The sequence below is a fragment of the Zalophus californianus genome, chromosome 8 (assembly GCF_009762305.2).
Source record: "Zalophus californianus isolate mZalCal1 chromosome 8, mZalCal1.pri.v2, whole genome shotgun sequence".
NCBI classification, from domain to species: Eukaryota; Metazoa; Chordata; class Mammalia; order Carnivora; family Otariidae; genus Zalophus; species Zalophus californianus.
In genome coordinates, this window is record NC_045602.1 from 66,795,574 (window position 1) to 66,803,984 (window position 8,411).

The window sequence follows — 8,411 nt, forward strand, 5'->3', positions numbered from 1 at the left end:
TACTCTCATAGTTTAGAGTTTATAAAGAATGGAATCATGACACCAATAAACAAGGGTCAACTTTAAAGCAATCTTGAAATTGTAACATCTTACTTTCAGATCTCAAAGCACATTTAACCTAAAATCCTCAATCAACCACTTAAAATTGACAGCAGAAAAAACCCGCAAAATTCATGGAAGTAAATAGTTCATTTCTACAAGCTACATTTTACAAAGTACCAACACAGTTGGGAATCTGGGCCACAAAACAGAACTATTTCCTCCCAAATATTTCCCCCAAAGATGAAGGGCAATGTGATTCATTCCTGAGAGTCACTTTCAAAATGTTATCTCTACAAAATTCCCCACTTTAAAAGTCTTAAAATAGCCCTCTGCCTCTGTTTATGGTAGAGATTACTCAATCATACATACATCCCTCTGTCTCACCTATGTGAGAGAGGCAATAAATATCATATACATACATACATAAGAATTTCCTTTCATACAAAGAAGGAAGGATATTATTAAAATTCATTCCTCTCTCCCTTAGCCTATAATATTCCCAAATGGTGAGAAACCATTAATCGGAAGTAATATAAATATGGAGTTATTTTTATTTTAAAATTTTCACTCAGAATTTCATCTTTTCTGACCAATTTCAAAGAAACATGACGGTCTAATGGTTACAAAATTAGCTTCAGCAGCTGTGCTTGAGTTTCCACGAGTGAGAACAAGTATGTCACCGAAGTCTACTGCCCTCTCTGTGTAAGTATGTGGTTTGGAAATACTAAAGAATCCTGGCCTTCCCCACCTTCTCGGCTGACCCAGGTTAATGCAGAGTCAAGTTAGCATTCCATCACATCTAAATGCTCTACTTTTCTCTGAGACCTATACCCTGAAGATCCTAACTTACTCATTTTTCCTCTGCTCTTAGAAAAGTGTGCAAAGGGACAGATAAGACAATTCTTTAGAAATTTAAACTATTCCTTAATAATGACCTATAAGTGGCCAGATTTGTTTTCTTTCTTTTTCTAACAATTAACAAATTTGTTGCTTGCTTTTTTGATTATCAAAAAAATGGTCCTCATGGTAGTCTATTAGATTTACTGTACCCTTCTCTATTTATAAAATTTTTCAAAACTCAAAATGAGAAACTTTAAGTCACAGGAATTTCCTTTCTTACAAGAAAGGAAATCAGCCATCAACCCACCATCCAAAGCATTAACATTTTAATGTATTTCCTTCCAGTCTTTTATTTACTATAACAAAACTGGACTTATACCCTATTATATAGCCTTACATAAAGGTATTTCCACTGAATATTATATCGTTAGCATTTTCTCATTTCAGTAATATTCTAACCATTATTATTTTAAGCACTATACTGAATTCCACTCTGTCCCTGTGCCATAATTTGAGTATGTCCCATTCACTTTTTCACTATAAATAACGGTAAGAAAATCCTTGTTTAAAACCTTCTGTCCTTATTTTTATTTATTTCTTTTAGGTTACAGAACTACAAGTGGGATTTAACTCCAAAAAATATAAACATTTGTTTCTATTATATAAATATATAACCCAGTTTTTTCTACTAAGTTTGTATTAATCCAAATATTCTCCCAACAGATAATGCAGAGCTCCTATTTTACAGCATCCCAGAGAGCATTATTTACCCAATTAAAGCGGAAAAATTAATCTAATTGTTTTGTGTTTCAAACTACTGGTGAGTTTGAACAATTTAATATAGTTATAGTTATTGTCTTCCTTGATTTCTTCTTTTATAAACTATCTGTTCATACCCTTTCCTCCAAATAGTAGGATTTTAGTGTTTCCTTATTTGTTAAAAATAGGCTTTAGTTAGGTTTGCCTTTCCTATAATTTAGACATGGTACATAAGGACAAGTTTACTGTAGACTGAACTTAGCATTATTTATCTGAATGATGGTATGTTTACTGGAATGTATCTTTTCTGAATAAATCAAAATATTTGAAAGAAAGCATAAAATTAAGACTAAGCAAAACATCCATGTCTCATGGTAATTAAAATGTACTGTGATAGTGGATTATCTCACTTAGCTTTAATAATCCTTTGTGATAGGTACCACCATGCAGATGGAGATACTGAGGCACACAGAGAGGTCAGGGTAGTTTGCCCAAGGTCACTTAGTCTGTACATGGAGTCACCAGGTTGTGCAACTCCAGAGCCTAAAGCTCAGGACCCTTGCATCCAACAGCCTCCCATCAGCCACACTGGCCCTGACCTCTCTCAACTCCTCCAACATTATCTCCACTAAGGGTTCTGCTGGAATCTCAAATTTAACATGTTCAAAGACAAAACTGATTCTCTTCCCAACCAGATTTCCATTCTTCACGAGGTCTATTTCGGTCATCATCCAAATCTGAAACCCAGGTCACCTTAGCTCCTCATCCACTTAGGTCTACCTCCCATCCATTCACTCCATGAGCAGTTGGCACAGGGCTGGGCCATCACAGCCCTTCTCCCATCTCTCCCCTCCTTCTCATTCCCTTGGCTACCACCATAACCTGCTCCCTTAACCTCTGGACCCCCCCCCCCCGCCCCCCCCCCGACAATCGCCTATTTCCTGTCTCCCTGCTTTTGATTTCCTCCTGTTCCACTGTATTTTGAACTCTGCCAGAGAGCTGTGTTACTCAAATATCTTACCATCACAGAATTTTAGGGATATATAGGATCTTACAAATTAAGCATGAGATCCAATCAACTGGTAGTTACTGCCTAGAACACTATATTGAGAATGTTACTGAGGCTCTACCTCAACTCTGTGGGGAAAAAAAAATGCCATGGCTGATTTTCTAGATCTGCCAGGGAGGGAGGGAATGGTGCCCATGTGCCAGGTTTTAACCCCCACTATAATTTCATCTACGTCCTTCATTTTATAAATTTAAAACTGAGACCAGAAGGGTAAATGACTTGCCAAAGTCACACACCGGGTCAGTAAGAGGTCTTTTATCTGCTGTGAACATATAGAGAATATATTCTATGGAGTATATAGTCCTTAGATTCAAGAACTAAATCTTATTCACCATTAGACCAGCCCACACCACCATCACTCTAACCCAATTTCAAGCCCTGGCAAGAGAAGGTATCCAATAATTTGTTTACTGCCTCAAAAACAATACCACAGGGTAATCTTTGAGTAGCAGCAAAGGGAAAACAGTAGTCTAAATGCTTTCTAGTAAAAAGAACTATAATTACACTATTTTCAAGAACAGGAACCTGAGCTGACAAAGGGTTTCCAGTAAGTGGTCTTGTACAGCTTGTGCTGATCAATATATAAATTCCACTTGTAACACAGCCTTTTAAAAAAATAAAAGAATAAACCATTTATTAGCTCTTTTGACATAAAAATATCATGGCAGTTTCGGGAAAACATTTAGAAAAGGTCAGTGGCTCATACCGCTTAGGTAGTTTGAAGAGAAAGTAATGGAACTGTTATTAACTGAACACATACTATGTACCTAGCACTGTACCCTGCTGTCTAACAACTGTATCACAAAGTATTATCATTTCAAGTTTACTAATAAGGAAACTGTGGTTTCAAGAGGAATGAACTATCCCAAGGCCAGAACCTAGCTGTGGCCACATGGCTAGTATACAACAGCCTTAGGATCTGGGCCCAGATCAGTTTGACTCCAAAACTAATGCTCTTTCCCAACTGAAAAAAAAAAGTTCCTGCAATAACAAAACTGTCCTCACAAACCTTAAAGGACTAAAACTGATTATGACTCTACTGAAATTACAAATGACTGTTCATCAAAAGAAACCACAAAGAGTTTTTAAAAACAAACACAAACTGGGAGGTAATTTTTACAACACATAGAATCCATGGGGATTAGCAGGCAATCTACACAAAGAACTCCTACAAATCAATTAAGAAACAAATCTAAAAGATAAATAGGCAAAAGCTTAATGGGGACTTCACAAAAGAAGGAACCCAAATGGCCAATAATATACTTAACCTCAATAATCAGGGAAGTGACAAATAAAAAGCATGATAACATTTCATAAATATCAACTGGACAACATTTTAAAGTCTGGTAAATGAAGCAGTGGCAAAGTTGTGGAATTATTATAACATGTACACTACTAGTAGGAACACAAGTAGTACAATCACTTGGGAAAAACCATTTGGCATATCTAGTAAGGCTGATGATGGTACACATACCCAGTTATCCAGCAAATTTCATTCGTGAGAGAAAGAGACCGACAGATAATGTGTGCATTTGCATCTGTCTCCACATATGTATTAAGAGACATGTAGAAGACATATTCACAGTAGCCTTTTTATAAGAGCAAAAAACTGGCATCAATCCAAATCTCTATCCACAGCAGAAGGAATAATAAGCTGTAGTGGAATACTACACAGCAGTAAAAATGAATGAATCACAGCCACAAAATGAATGAATCTAAGGAATATAATGTTAATCTAAAAGTGCAAGTCACAGAAAAATACATAAAATGTAATTTCTTTTATATAAAGTTCAAAAACATACAAAATAAGAATTTTTAAAAGGATAACCCATAAAGAAGAGCAAGGGAATGACAAGCATAAAACTCAAGACAGTGGCTGCTTCAGATGGGATCACAGAGGATCACACAAGGGGCTGTGAATACATGATGACAAGGTTCTTCTTCCTGAACTAGGTGATGGGTGCCTGAGTGCCCACTGATTTATGATTCTGTCACAGATCTTTTATGAGCATTATTTTGTATGTACAAATCACTTAATAAAGAACTTTAAGAAGGCAATGGACCAGAAGGGCAGGACACTGAATATACCAGAAGTAACTGATGACAGAGAACAAGAGGTCAGAGAAGAGCAAAGGGAGCAGAGGGGGCCCTTGCACTCAGGGGCTTAGCTTCCTGGACTCTAGTTCTGCTATCTCAAAGCCAATGTCTTTTTGTCTAAGCAGGGAGGGGAGACTGTTTTTCAACTTTAGAGGTGTTCTAGAAAAGAACTAAAAAACCTGACTAGTCTAAATAAACTATAAAAAAAATAGGGTTCCTCCATTTAAAAATTGAAGAACTTTACAAAGTATTTCTGTATTAAATGATTTACAGCCAGTGTATCCCTTTCTTCCACACCACTTAGTGACCCAAGGGAAAAAAATGTGCCGATATTTCAGCAAAAGTAAAGACAAAAGAAAGATACTAGAAGAATATGGAGGTCCCTTAGCTGAACGAGTAGAGCAGTTTCTCCATTTAACATGCATGCAAGTCACTTAGGGGTCTTGTTAAAATGCAAATTCTGATTCGATAGGCCTGGGATGAGACCTCTAAGAATCTGCATTTATAACAAGCTCCTGATGTTGCTGTTTCACAAACCTCACTACTGTAGCAAGAGACATTATGAAAACACCTTCTCCAGCAAGGACTAAAAACAGATGTGTGGGTGTCTCTAATTGGGATAGTTTCATTTTACCCACCAAGATAAAGAAATTGATACTATTCCTACACTATATAAACTTGGGTACAGAATAACTGTTATGAGAAAAATCAAGAATACTAAACTAGGTCTTTTGCGAAGAAAAGGTGCTCTGAGAGACAAGCAAAGACTGAAAACTTAAAAGAGAAATCCATGAGAAGTTTACTCACTTCAACAAACCTACAGAAGTAGCCTTTCTAGAAGGGATATTAACTCTTTCCTTATGGAAGAATGGTTTCCCAGTAGTATTAAACCAGGACTACCAAAAGGAAATCCACAGAACAGTAATTAAAGACTGATCATAATGCAGATGTTGGTCATGGCCCAACATAATTAAAGGAGTATTATCACTATAGTACATACATACGTGTGTGTGAATAGCTCTAGAATTCTAAGAATATGCTCTAAAAACGAAAGGCTTATTATTTTAACGAAAACCACATCAAATAATTTCCACTCACCATGTCTGTTTAGTAGTAGTAAAATCCTTCCACCTCAAAATAGTGTTCTGCACGTAGAGTCATGCTTTCATACAGCACTCAATAACCACTCAAACTCTTCTAAGGAAATGCCAATGCCAAGTCTCTGCTAAGGATGTGTCACAAGTAGAGAGTGAGGTCTTTTCACTTGCTCCTACAACATTACAGGCTGTTGTTACTAGGCTCACCCTAAGAGATGCTCTGCACAGCAGTTTCCTCGCTGTCCTAATACCCTCAGATGAAGGGTTTGGTTAGTCCAAAGGGGACAGTCACAAAGAGCGTAGCCTAACAGAATTCTGCACCTGGTGTGTAAGAACAGCTAAACCCCCTGCGCCATCAACACAGGGTATTTTTTTACAACATAATAAATCCAAAATGTCTGGATAATCCATGGAAACAATACTCCCAAACATCTTTATGCATCACAGTTTTATACAAGCAAAGCAACGATGAAATCCAAATTCAAAAATATTCTGCATTTTAATGGCCCTCTACTAGAGAAAGTCAAAATAATGCACATAAACCACACAACTTACATTCAGTTCTATTCGGCAGAACCACATAAAATCAAATGCTGGATTCATTATTAGAGATTTTTTTAAAATAAAAGTAGATATGCCCTTGCATTGAAACACTGACCTTCCCTTCCAGTTAGCATACTGAAATGCCCTTTTTCAGGTATACATTTTAGAAGAGGTGACACTTAGATGTGTCCCCTTTGTCATCCCACATTGAATAAATGAATTGTAGAAGTGGCATTTGGAAGAGAAATTCCCGGTGTTCCCAGACTAAACAGATGGGGACACTGGGCATCATCTCCTTCTAACCAGATACCAGCCAGAGGCCTTGGTGGTCCCCGTTTCTCCACTCCCCTCCCCAGCCACATCTGCAAAAAATATGTACACAAAAAATACACATAAACAAACACAAATGCAGTTACCATGATAATCCCATTAGTCATGACTGGATACTTAACTGGGGCTACCTAAATCAATCTGAATACCAATTTATCAACAATCATGACACTCACTTACCTAATAATCCTTAATAAAGAATCCAAATCTCTAACTGTGCTTGATTTACAGAAAAAGCAAATGATAAAAATAAAGCAAATACGGGTTAAAGAAACAGTTTACTATCCACCAAAAAATATGCTTTTAAAAAACTTACTGAATGTTAATATTTTTAAAAATGTCTCAGAGCCATAAGAACTAAAACACACCAATCCTTTTATTTCAAAAAATGTTTTCCTACAGGAAAAATTCACATTCTTAGTATTAACCAAAGACAGAGGTACTGTAATCGCCATAAAGCTTCAATTAATCAACTTTTCACCTATGAAGAAATAGATGGATAGTTGGGTTGTAGTCACAGATTATGGGTAATGCACAGAAAAACACTGCGACTCCTAATACTGACTGCACCACTGCCTCCGCACACCACCGGGCCTGTCCTCCCCGCAGCCCCTCCCTAGAGCTCAGGTCCCTCGGTCGGAGATCAGATTCCGGTCCGCAGCCGCAGGCCGGCTCCCTTAGCGCTGCAGGACGCCCCTTCGTCCGAGCACTGCCCGACCGGTGGAGCGGGAGGGGTCACCCCAAACCAACCCCCCCCCCCACTTCACGGCTAGGTGACCTGGTCCTCCTGACGCCACATCCAGCTGAAGCAGCAAGCATGACAAGGTAGAAGCAGCTCCCGGCCTCGGCCAAGGGCAGCCCCGGGCCTGGGTGGGGCCGGGCGGGGGCCGCAGGCGCCGAGTGGCCGTGCCAAGCCCCGGCAGCGAGAACCAGGGGAGGCTGCGATGCTGCTGCATTGTGCTGCATCACCGCGAGGGCACTGGGAGCCATCCATCTTGCCAAAAAAGCACATCCCCGCCCAAATAAACCCACCGAATCCATTTTTCTCCTCTGCTGAAGCGCCCCCACACTCGCCCTCTCCTCGCTCTGTGGCCCGGGTTTGACTGGAAAAATAATGGACTTGGTTTGTATACTGACATCGACAACACTCCCCTCCCCATCTGACGGCAGACACTTGGCATCTTTCCTCTCATAAAAACAAAGGGAAGGCTCCCCACGAAAAAAAGAGGGCCTCGGGCGTGGTGTGAAGGATGAGAACGAGAGGGGCTTCCAGCCCACCCCCCCCCACAAAGGCCGGCCCGGAGGGTCCCCGCGCTGGTACAAACCTGTTGAAGAGCGGGTGGCTGGAGCTCAAGGGCGGGCGCCGCCGCGGCTCCGCGCCCCGAGGCGGCTCACGCCCAGCCCTGGGAGAGTGGGGACGGCGGTGAGGGCGGGGGGCGGGCGCAAGGATGGGCGGGGGGGGGTGTATGGGGGGGCGCAGGGCCGCCGCCTCCGGCTCAGCTGCAGCGCTGCGCAGCGGGGACCACGCCTGGCCGCATCCCCGTACCGTTACGCGCAGCAGAGTCGGGCCCTGTCAACGCCGCCCCCGCTCCCCACCAGCCCCGGCTGTAGGGAGGGCACCCGAGAATACGCCC

At 40.6% G+C, this 8,411-nt stretch overlaps 1 protein-coding gene across 2 annotated transcripts in view; it reads right to left on the bottom strand.

Annotated features, from left to right (window-relative positions):
• Nucleotides 1–8,411, bottom strand: part of SPTBN1 (spectrin beta, non-erythrocytic 1) — a 192,669-nt gene that overhangs the window by 183,636 nt on the left and 622 nt on the right. Inside the window, exon 1 of one of the 2 annotated variants that reach the window (XM_027622167.2) lies at nt 8,103–8,219. The exons of the other annotated variant lie outside the window; for it this stretch is intronic. The gene's annotated coding sequence lies outside the window, so the exon portion shown is untranslated. Of the gene's footprint in view, nt 1–8,102; nt 8,220–8,411 lie in introns of those variants that run through there. 2 annotated transcript variants of the gene reach the window in all.